The 11,846-nt window shown below is 54.5% G+C and overlaps 1 non-coding gene across 1 annotated transcript; it reads right to left on the minus strand.

Moving 5' to 3' along the window:
- Positions 1-4,105: 4,105 nt before the first annotated feature.
- Positions 4,106-4,296, minus strand: LOC132247915 (U2 spliceosomal RNA). Its single transcript, XR_009459311.1, has one exon. It is a non-coding gene; the product is annotated as a U2 spliceosomal RNA (small nuclear RNA).
- Between the last annotated feature and the right edge of the window lie 7,550 nt (positions 4,297-11,846).

The raw sequence follows: 11,846 nt of genomic DNA on the forward strand, positions 1-11,846 counted from the left end.
CTTGCAGCATCAGGATTTTGGATTTTTACTTGTGCACAAGCCTCAGCTTAGCATGACTTTTCCAGATCTTACTATAGTCTTTTAACAGACTTAAAGCAATTATTGGGGTGTTCATAACCTTTTGTGGAGAGGACTCCCACCAGTCGTCTCGGGAAAAGTATGACAAGACCTGTGATTAGGGCTCCAAGGGGCTGGACGCTGTGATGAACCCTTAGCCATTGTTCAAACGTTGCCCATGCCCCCTCTGACTTGGTCTCTTGCCTCAGCATTCCCTAACCCGGCAACTGAGTTTTAGTCAATCAAGTTTAAATAGGCCTCCCATAATGGGACCGGGGAATGTATGGCCTGAGATGCCTATTAAACTTGGGGGGGGGGGGGGGTGTCTGAGGGCGGGGGGAGGAGTTCTTAGTAAATCCAGATTAGAACTGGTCTGATAAATGCTGAGCTGGGTGTGTGTGTGAAGATGGGTTGATTAACATTTCGAGCACAGATTCCCCATCATGCAGTGCTCCCCTGTTTCTCTGGTCCCAGAATTCACTACAGTCCCTGCTTTAGTCTTTCTGTTCTCCATCTCTCATGTAAATGAATCATCATCTGGTTCCATCTCGGATGCAAATGAGACCTAGGGCAGTTGGTTCACTCTTGTCACCCTTATCTGGAGGGTCTTATGTGTGTCTCTCGCTGCATCCTAATCAGTTTCATTTATGTAGGGGGGTGGGGGGGGTGAGTCAGACAGACTGCATCCTGTGCCAGGGTTGCCCAAGAACACAGCTGAGACATAACAACCTGCTCCCCTTCCCAAATGTCCTTCGAACCCTCCTCCCGTATCCAATTTCTTAACCACCTCCCCGTGCTGTCCATTGTTCCCCACCTCCCCGACACCTCCCTCCCTATCCCCCTCTTCAATAATACAATTATAATCCCCAACAAATACCTTGTTCCCTCCCCATCCCCCACATATCCCCAGCTTCCAGAAAAATCCCCTGTGCTCAGCCCTCACTGCAGGTGCATACACATTAAAAATCCCCACCTCCACCCCCACCTTCAGGTGCTGCAAGAAACCCTCAACTAGCGTTTCTACTGCCAACACCCTCACCTGTGCCTCCTTAAGTAAAACACCCACCCCCGCTGTCCTATTCCCTTCTGCCCCCGCCCACCAAGATTGCCCCTTCTCCCATTGTTTCCTTAAAAACCTATAATTCCCCTCCCACCCTATCCCACACTCCTGCATGCAAATTATATCTGCTGAAATCGTTTTCAAACACTTCCCCTCCATCTCCCACCTCTTCCTCATCAAAAGGCTCCTCATGTTTAACGAGGCCACCCTCAACATCATTTCCAAAACGTTCAAAAGAAAAGTAACACCCTTATCCCCTTACCCCTCCACCCCACTCCCACTCTCTAACTCACTCTGACCCTTCCGCCACAGACAGAATCCCTTGTCTCCATATTCCCGTAGTCGCCACCAAACCCTCCACCGCCCCAGGGCTCAAAAATCCCACCCTCTCCTCCCCCTCCCCTGTTCTGTCTCTTCCCCCTTCCACCTTCTCCTTCTGTTTCCCTTCCCCCTTCCTCCCCTCCCTCTTTCCCCAACTCTCCAGGTTCGTCCACTCCCACTCCCACTCTTTTCTTACCCCCTTCCCCACTCCCCCCCCTGCTGCTTCTTCCTTTTCTTTAAACCCCCCTCCTGCCCTTGCTCCAGGGCTTCCATTCCTTCTGCCCAATCTCCCCCCTTGGGCTTTTCTACTCCCCCTAATCACTCCACCATCCCTCTCAGTTGTTTCAAAGCCTCACCCCTCACCTTCTCTCTCTCCCTTTCGTTCTTCTCCCTTCCCTTCCCCCTCCACTTCTTCCTCTGAAAGCCCCAGCACTGCTTCTTCAATCCCTTGTTGACCCCCCTCCCCCTCAGGTGTCTCCTGTACAAATGATCTCCTCCTCCTCCACCTGCACCTCCAGCTGTTCCTCATTCCCTCCTCCCTCCGCTCCCCTCTCTTTCTCCCCGTCTCCACCCACCCGTACTCTGTTTGCATAGGAGTACGGGCACTCCCGCTGAATGCAACCCTCCTGCCTACACCCGGTGCACACCAGTTTTTCTGTACAGAACTGTGCTCTCTGCCCCATTCCCCTACTCCGAAAACGAACTGTTAACGAACAAAATGCAGCCAAGTGCCCCCCAACCCACACCTGGTACACACCTTCGACTGGTCATGGTACATAACATACCCCCTGCAAGGCCCAATTTGAACCACAGGCAACAAATGCCTCACACCCCCAGGGTTCCCCACCTCTTCCTGTAATAAAACTTGTGCCCTCCACAACCCCGTCCAGACCCTCCATCCGTCAAAAACCCTCTCCACATTCAGCACATGCTGCACCTTTCCCTCCAGCCAATCCACCACATCCCCTTCCTCCAAAACATCAGTGTACAACTTAATAAACAACACCCACTCCCGTGCTTTCTGGCCCACTTCAAAATTTAGCCCCTCCAACTCCCCGCGCTCCACAGCTGCCTTATATGCTTCCCAAAAAGCAGAGTAGGCCTTGCAGTTCCAAAAGGACACGTGCCACTCCTTGAAATTATCAAATGCCACCACACAACTCAAGTCCACAGGCTCCACCTTCAGTGTGGCAAACAGTACCCGCGCCATAAAGTCCGCCCGGCTCAAAGTCTTTGAGCTGTTAAACCCCTTTCTAGCCAAAGTCACTTTGACCCTCCGTCTTATGTCCCTCCTCCGGTCTCCATCTTCCTGCTCCGGCCCAGAAGGTACCGCCGTCCACGCCACCATCTCCTGCCCACGAGCCTCCTGCCGTCCGCCCTCTTCGGGGGTCTACCTCCTCCCCCCCGCACTCTCCCGGCTGGTCCTTCCCACAAAGCTCCATCCCTCCTCCGCCGCCATCCACTCACCTCCGTCTCTGCTCCGCTCACCTCCTCCCGTCTCCCGACTTCTCTGCCCACTCTTGCCTGGATCTTGCTCTCTTTGCCTCCGCTCCGCTCCCGTCTGCTCCACCAACTCCATTGCCACTGCCACCTCCATCATCGCCCTCGCCGTCGCCATCCCTGCTCTCCTCCCAGCGCCTGGCCTCCCAAGGCCCGACCAGGCAGTGGCCGGACCTGCGCCTGACCGCCAAACTGATCTGAGCCTTCAAGGGGCTGAGAAACGATAACCCACCCAGGGCTGGAGGGGGAGCGGACCCCCCGGGGCCAGCAGCCTGGGTTTTCCCTGCAAGCAGGGCCGGGAGTGGCCCCAGCGGTGTGGCGACTGACTGACCAGCTGGCTGGCTCTCCTGCAGGAAAGCCACCATGTGGGCGGGGGCTGGCAGATGTGTGCCGCTCCTTCCTCGACTCGACTCCTTGCTTCAGTCAGTGTGCCCGGGTTTCTAGCATCTTTTTAATCCTCTTCCAGGTGGTCCGTCCTGTGGCGGCGTGGTGACTGGTCGACTGGCTGGCTCTCCTGTGGGAAAGCCACTGTGTGGGGAGGCCGGGGCTGCCAGGTCAGGTGGGTGCCGCTCCTTCCTTGACTCGACCTTGTCCTCAACTTGACTCCTTGCTTCAGTTTGCCCAGGTCTCAGTCTACTGCCTTCGTTCAACTGGACTGGACTGGCCTGGCTCGCACCCCACTGCTGTGTCTGGTCGTCAACAACGACAACACTCGATGAAGGCAGTGTCTGGTCTTAAGGGGCCTTGCGGGCCGAGCCAGGGAGCAAGGGGGGGGGAAGGCTGCAAGGCCTGCCAGTAGCGGGGAAGGCCCCAGCCCCCCAGCCTCCCCGGCCCTCCGGGTGCCGCCACCCGGGCCATGGCAGGCCACCTGCAGCGTGGGCCAGCTCCCAGCCCGTGTCCCCTGCCCACCCGGGCCCGGGCCTCACAGCCTCCCGCCACTGCCGGCGGGGTAGGCCCGCCAGCAATGCCGCCCGGCAGGCCGGGGGGGCGGGTGGGAGCGTGCCCACCCGCACCCCTGCTGGCCTCCCGGCTTGCTGCCCAGCGGCTCTTTGCATAGGGTTCACCCCCAACCCCCACCCGGGGTTGGCCTGGGGTCACCAGCTCCAGGAGGCCCATGCCGCTGCTGCTTTTGGAACCGACAGAGGAGAAAGGCGCTCCCCCGGAAGGGGAGCGGGCACCGGGCCCCGAGGCACTGCAATACCGGGCCGATGAGCGGAGGCACTGGAGCAAGCTCTGAGGCCCGCTCCCAGCACCAAAAATGCGTTTAATGCGTCAGTCCTCATAAATTGAGGACATATCAGCAATTAAACTGATAAGAACAGATTTTTTTTTTTTTTATCATCAAGTACCAAAAATATTTGAAAACTTTCAACACAAACAACAAGATCTCCAAACTTTTCTGATTCAAAATACAACCTATACATTAAACCCCGTAACATAACATTCCTCTCAAGACAACCAAAACACATTACTTCCCCCCCAAACCACCAAAATAAAACACTTCAACATATCCCTCCCACCTTTGCCACCACCAATTCAACCTCTTTTACATTTCAATCACTCCCTCTTTCAGTATTTAACACAAAATCATAATATGTACATTCCCTTTTAGATTCCCATTTTCCTCCTTCCCCTTATCCCAACTCTCCCTCCTTCTACTCAAATAACCTCCTCCGCTCAATCCCCTCCCACTCCCCTTCCCCTCTCTCTGTAATACCCCAACTCCGCATTCAACAAATAAATACTCTCGCGACGTAAAATAAAGCCCCTTTTGCACTAACAAACACCTCACCTTCCATACCGCCACCCGTGTACAAAGTAACAAAACCCTAATTTCCCATTCCCTCTCCTTGTGGTTCACTAACCCATACCAAGCCCCCTCAAAGTTAACGAAAGCGCCCCACCCTACCGTTCTACAAAACCTACTCACCCTCTGCCATACCCTTTGTGCAAAACTACATTCCCATAAAACATGAAGAAAAAAAAATCGCCTCCTCCCTCATGCACAATTCTCGCGGACACTCCGCCCATCTCAGCAAACCCCATCGCCATTGCTCCACCCTTACCGGTAACACCCTTCGCACCACCCGCCAAGCAAAATCTTCGTGCTGCCCCTTCCACCTCTTTCTCACCATTCCCTTCCATACCCTCCCCACCTGCGCACACAACAACTCCCCTATATCCATCATCCCATCCCTTCCCCTGATCTCCCTCAATACCCTCTTAGCCTCCCCCAACCCCTCACACCCTAACCCCTCCAACCCCTTTACCCTCAAGAAATTCCACCCCCACGTGTACCACTTCACCAGTCTATCTGCCCACAACCCCGTCCACTGTCCCCCATACAACCCCAACCTCCTTAAATACCTCCCCACCCAGTATCTACAAAACTCCTCCACTTTCCTCCCTTCCAACCTCGCTACCCTCACCACCCCTTTCCAAAAATACACCTAAACAAAGGCTTCCAAATCAGGTAACCCCCACCCTCCCAACTCCTCCCTCTTGTACACCTCCTGCCTTGCCACCTTCTCCATCTTCCTCCCCAGAAAAACAAACAGACTTCCCTCTGTACCCGCCACCAGGTGGGTGGGTACACCACCGCTACAAACAACACCATAGGTAACAAAAATTGTTTAATTATCCCCACCTTCCCTCTAAACGATAATTTCCCCATGCCCCATATCCTTAACACCTTCTTCACTCTCCCTGTAACCTCCTCCCACGCCCGTTCCCCTTTCCCTCCTACATCCATGTACACCCCCAACACTTTCAACCCCTCCCTCTCCACCTGTCACCCTTCCTTCCCCAATCCCCTCCAATCCCCCACCACCAGCAACTTGCTCTCCCCCCTATTCACCCATGACCCCCCCCATACTCCCTAATTCCCTCTACCACCCTCCTCAAAGACCCCTCATCCCAAACCATAAATGTAACAAAATCCATATAGTGTCACCCTCAACTCCCCTCCCCCTGGCACCGGTATTACCCTCACCCTCCCATCCCTTCTCACCCGCTGAGCCAACGGCTCCATCCCTCACACACACAGTCCTGGAGAGAGGGGGCACCCCTGGCACACCCCTCTCTCCACCCTAAACTCCCCTCCCAAAAACCCCTTCACCAATATCCTACTATGTGTCCCATCATACAATGCTCTCACCCACCCCACAAATTTCCCCGGAAACCCCATCCGCCCCAAAACCGCAAACAAAAACCCGTGCTCCAAACTGTCATATGCTTTTTCCAGATCCACACTTCCCACCACCACCCTCCAACCCCTCTTCCCCACATACTGCATCATATCCCTCCAAACCCACTGTGTATCTACCATTCTCCTACCCTTCACCGCACATGTCTGGTCCTCCCCCACCACCTCCCCCAAAACCTTCCCCATTTGTGTCGCCAACGCTTTTGAAAATAACTTGTAGTCTACGTTCAATGACGTGATCGGCCTCCAGTTTTGCAGCACCTCCGTTTCCCTTTTTGTGCAACAGCACCACCACTCCCACCACAAACCCCTCCCCCACCACCCCTGACCCCATGATTTCCTGAAACACCCCCACCACCTCCCAAAACCTCTCATAGAATTCCACTGGTAACCCATCCACACCCCGTGTCTTCCCCTTTTTCAACCTCCCCAGCACCTCCCTCACCTCCTCCTCCCTTATATCCCTCTCCAGATCTGCTTCCTCCCCCTCCCCTAACCTCTTTTCCAACTCCCCCAAGAACCTCTCCCCTGCCTTCCCACCCACCTCCCGCTTCTTATACAACCCCGCATAGAACCTCGTCACCTCCTCCAACACCTCCCCTTGCTTCTCTACCCACACTCCCTCCCCCATAACCACCGCCCCCACTTCCCTGCTCCTCTTCTTCACCCTTTCCGCAAAATACTTCCCCCATTCCTACCCCTCCCCCACCCACAGTGCCTGTGCTAGAAACATCCTCTCCTGCTCCCTACTCCGAAACCATTCCTCCACCGCCCGCTTCGCCTCCCCCAACTCCCACTTCACTTCCCTCCCCACCCCCCCACCCCCAATCACCTCCCGGATCAGATTTTGAACCCTTCCCTGCAGCCTCCCCAACTCCCTTCTCTTTTTGCACGCCTTCCATTTCCCCACCCGTATAAACCACCTTCTAATCTTTTCCTTCGTCACCCTCCACCACTCCCATTTGGATTTAAACAGCACCCTCATTGTTCTCCACCCCTCATATTTCCTCCCAAAAGCCCCACATAATTGTTCATCCCCCAGCACCCTTGTATTTAACTTCCACACTCCCCTCCCTAACCTGTAAATCCACCCTCAACACCTTGTGGTCACTAAACCCCACTTCTTCTACTTTCTTACCCTCCACCCTCATCCCCTCAGAAACTAAGACAAAAAAATCAATTCTCGACACCCTCTTTCCCCCCTCGGATCAATCCTCATTCCCACCCACTCCCCCTCCCAAACATCCTGCAACCCCTCCTCCCGTATCCAGTTCCCCAACCACCTCCCCATACTATCCAGACGCCCACCCCCAACACCCCCTTCCCTATCCCCTTCCTCAGCAATACAATTAAAGTCCCCCACAAAAACCTTCTTCCCTCCCCCCCCCCCATATCGCCAACCTTCGAAAAAACTCCCTGCATTCAGCCTTCACCGCAGGCGAGTAGACGTTGAACACCCCCACCTCCACCCTCATGAGTTGTAAACAACCCTCAATTAACCTCTCCACCCCAATCACCCTCACCCATGCCTCATTAACCAATGTTCCCACCCCCACCGCCTTCTTCCCTCCCACCCCAGCCCACCACCATCTTCCCTTATCCCATCTCTTTCTCAAAAACCTATAATCCCCTTCCCACCCGATCCCACACATAATATCAGCTTGTACCATTCTCAAATACCCTCCCACCCTCTCCCACCTCTTCCTTGACAACAAACTCCTCACATTCAGCGAAGCAACACACAAAGCACTCTCCATTTTAAACATTTCAAACCACAAACTCCTTCCCCTTCACACCTCTTCCCCACTCCCACTCTCCAAAGACTCCACCGAGGACTCTATACCCTTCCTCCATATCCCCGTTGTTTTGACCAGGCCTTCCACCGCTCCTGGACTCAAGAATCCCAACCCCTCCTCCCCTTTCCCTCCCTCTCTTCCATCTTCTTTCCCTTTTTCTTCTCTTCTTCCCTCCCACCCTTTCCCCTCCCCTTCCCTTCCCGTTCCTGTTTCCAACCCCAACATCTTCTTCCCCCCCTTTCTCATCCCTCTGTTACTTTCTTTTCTTTAAACCCCCCTCCTGCCCTTGTTCAATCGCTTCCATTTCCTCTGCCCACTCCATCCCCTTCTTTTGCCCCGTTCCCAATTGCTCCACCATACCCTGCAGTTGTTTTAACACCATGTCCCCCCCTTCTCCCTCTTCCCCCCTCTTCTTTTCCATCTCTATTTCCTCCTCCAACAACTCCATCACTGCTTCCTCTATCCTTTCTCTTCCTCCCTCACAGGTGTTTCCTCCACTACCATCTCCTCCCTCTCCACCGGCACCCCCAGCTGTTCCTCCTCCTCCATTCCTCCCTCCTTTTCTTTCCGCTCCTCTCGATTTCCCGCCATCCGCACTTTATTTGCGTATGACAACCGGCACAGCTGTTGCGTGTGCCCCTCCTGCCCACAGTCCTTACTAACAAAACTCTCTTTGCAAAACTGGGCCGTATGCCCCATCCCCCTACACCAATAACAAATCGTCAGCTGGCAAAATGCCACCAGGTGCCCTTCTTGCCGTCGCCTATTACACAATTTAGGCTGGTCACTGTAGGTAACATACCCTCTATAGGGCCCAATTTGCACCGTCGACATTAAATGCTGTACGGCCCCAGGCCTCCCCACCTCCTCATGTAGTACCACCTTTGCCCTCCATGCCCCTGTCCAAATTCCCCACCGGTCTTGCTCCTTTTCCACATAGAATCACCCTTTGCACTCCCTGCTCCAACCAAAACTTCATCTCTCCTTTCTCCAGCATGTCACTATACATTTTTATATACAAACACGCGTTCCCGCGCCTTTTGCCCCATATCAAAACATAACCCCTCCAATTCCCCACGCTCCGCCGCCTTCTTATGAGCTTCCCAGAACGCTGCATAGCTCTTTTCGCTCCAGAAAGGAATATTCCAAATCCTCCTGTTCTCAAACGCCACCACACAACTCACGTCCTTCGGGCTCACTTTCAACGTGTTAAATAACACCGAAGCCATGAAGTCCCATGCCTCAAATTCTTACATCCCTTATGTCCCTCATGGTCAAAGTCACCTTCACCCTCCATTTTGTCCAAAATCCTCTATTTTCTTCCTCTGATCCAGCAGCTTTTGCCGCCCCTGCCGTCTCCTTCTCCTGCCCCAGGGTCTCCCATCGACATCCCTCCGCCGCTGCTGCCTCTCTCTCTTCGGGGGTCTTCTTCCACCCCACTCCCGGCTGGGCCTTCCCTCGCCGCCACACTTGAGTCCACCCCTCCTCCGTCGCACTCTCTTCCAACCTCCTGGCTCCCCCTCCGATCTTGCTGCTCCTGTCCTCCGCTCTCCTCAGCTCCCGCCTCCGCCAAAACCGCCGCCTTGGGAACTGCAATGGCTATGGCGGTAACAGTCTCCTCCATCCTCCCCGGCACCCAGCCTCTCAAGGCCCAACCAGGCAGCGGCCGGACCTGCGCCTGACCACCAACCTGATCTAAGCCTTCAAGAGGCCGAGAAGCGATAACCCGCCCAGGCCCGGAGGGGGAGCGGGCCCCCTGACTAGGCAGCCCAGGGGGCCTGGCAAGCAGGGCCGGGGGTGGCCCCGGCGGTCGGTCCTGGGGCCTGGCGACTGACCGACTGGCTGGCTGTCCTGCAGGAAAGCCGTGTGGGTGGGCAGGGGCTGGCAGGTGTGTGCCGCTCCTTCCTCGACTCAACACACTTTAAAGTTCTCATGCGCAATTACAGAGCTCAAGTCCTTCAGGTCCACACCACAGTCCCCAAAAAGGACCTTTTCCATAAACTCCGTCCTTTGGAGCCTTGTTGCTCCCCCAATGCCTTTTTTCAACAAAGTCACTCAGACCCTTAACTTCACCCACCACCATGGGTCTTTCTCTCCCCACAGGGATCCTGCATAGTCTCCTTCTTCTTCTCCACGTTCTTCCTTTTTCCCCCAGCCTTTCCCTCTCAATCTTTCCTTCCTCTCACTGTCCTGCTGGTCCCGCCGCTCCTTCCTTTCTTCCTTCTTCCCCACTGATACGACTCTCTCTGCCTCCTCGGCCTCCTTTTCCCTCAGCCGCTCCTCCTGCTTCCTCTTCCTGCCCACCACAGACCAAATGCCCTCCTCCATTGGCTCACTGTTTTTCATCGTCTCCGTCCTCTGCTCCTCACCATCTTCTGACATGCTCCATGGGCCTGAAGAGGGAGCCTGGTGAGGGCTGGGGACATAGGAATAGAGGAGCTTTCCCCCACTGTTGCCCTGAGGAAGAGGAAAAGGAGGAGGCACAAGCTAGGTTTGTGAACAAGGGGTGAACGAGGGATGCCTCTGAGGGCCAACCCACCTCCTCAGCTGCTGCTGCCACCACTGTTGGGCAAGGACAAGTCCTGTGGTGACTCTTCTGCAGCAGACAGACTAGAAACCAACCCTCAATGTCCTGTAATCGTTGTCATCATTGCCAGCTGCCTGCCTTTGCCTGGCTTTCAGACTGTGGCAGTGGTTCAGGAGGCCTCCCAACAGGCAAGCAACTGGTGCTGCTGCTTTCTTCAGCCTGCTCTTTGGAGATTTACCCCCTCCCTATCAATTGACATTAGCGGTGGCAGCAATGATAATGCTTGATGAGGGTAGTATCTTGTCCTGCCTTCCTTGCAAGGGTCTGTCTGATGCTACCCCAGGCTCTGCTAAGCTGATGGAGAACAAAGGGCCTGGAAACAGGGCTCACCTTACCCTGCCATCTGCCCCACTGTGGCCTGCTGCTCCCAGCAGTGGGCCGGGCCCCTGACTGGCTGCGAGGACTTGGCCAGTGGCTTGCACCACTCACTCATCTGCCTGTCACCTGCCCAGCCTACCTGGGGCCCACCCAGCCTGCCTGCAGCTGGGCCTCGCTCCCCCAGGTGGGCATGACTGCCACAGGCGGGTTCTGGGCTCTAGCTTGCACTTCAAGCAAGTAGGCAAGCCTGCTTACTACCCTGCTTAATAGGCAGGGTGAGGGTCCTGGCTGGGGCTAACCCACCTTTGCACAGGGCCTGCCTCCTGGGGTCAGTCAGGAGTCATAGCTCAGGTTCAGGCTCAAGCTCCCTCAACCTGAGCCGAGCATCTCAGGAAGCTGCTGCTGCTGCTTTTACAAATCAGTGGGAAGTCGCTCCCCCAGGGGGAAGAGGGCAGCAGACATGGAGACCCTGCAGTACAAGGCCGATGCATGGAGCAGCTGGAGCAAGCTCTGAGGCCCCCTTCTAGTGCCAAAAATATGTTTAATGCATCAGTCCTTCTCGGATCGAGGATGTAGCAATGAGAAAAGCGATAAGAACAGAGTTTTCATAGCAAAATATACTCATAACAAAATAAAAACAAAACCAATGTCGCATATCATCGAGACTAAACACAAACTCCTATCTATCCAACTCAAACAGCATCTTCAGCTTCAGATTTATACCTATACATCCATAGTGCCAACATAAATAGCATTGCATAATATTGACGTGCATACTAGGGCTGTGCAAAGCTTTGGATTGCGATTTGGATTTGGAGATGATTCAGAGGCCGAATCTAAGAATCCAAATTGAATTGCTAGAAGCTTTAGGCTTTCCGAATCGGTTTGGAGCTTCAGAAAAAAAATTGGCGTTTCAGCCATAGGGTGCAATGGGGAATCAATAAAATATCTATAACTTGGTTGTCTTTTGGACGATTCGGATGAATCTTGAAGGATGGCAGC

This window comes from Alligator mississippiensis, chromosome 1 (assembly GCF_030867095.1).
Source record: "Alligator mississippiensis isolate rAllMis1 chromosome 1, rAllMis1, whole genome shotgun sequence".
Taxonomy (NCBI): domain Eukaryota; kingdom Metazoa; phylum Chordata; order Crocodylia; family Alligatoridae; genus Alligator; species Alligator mississippiensis.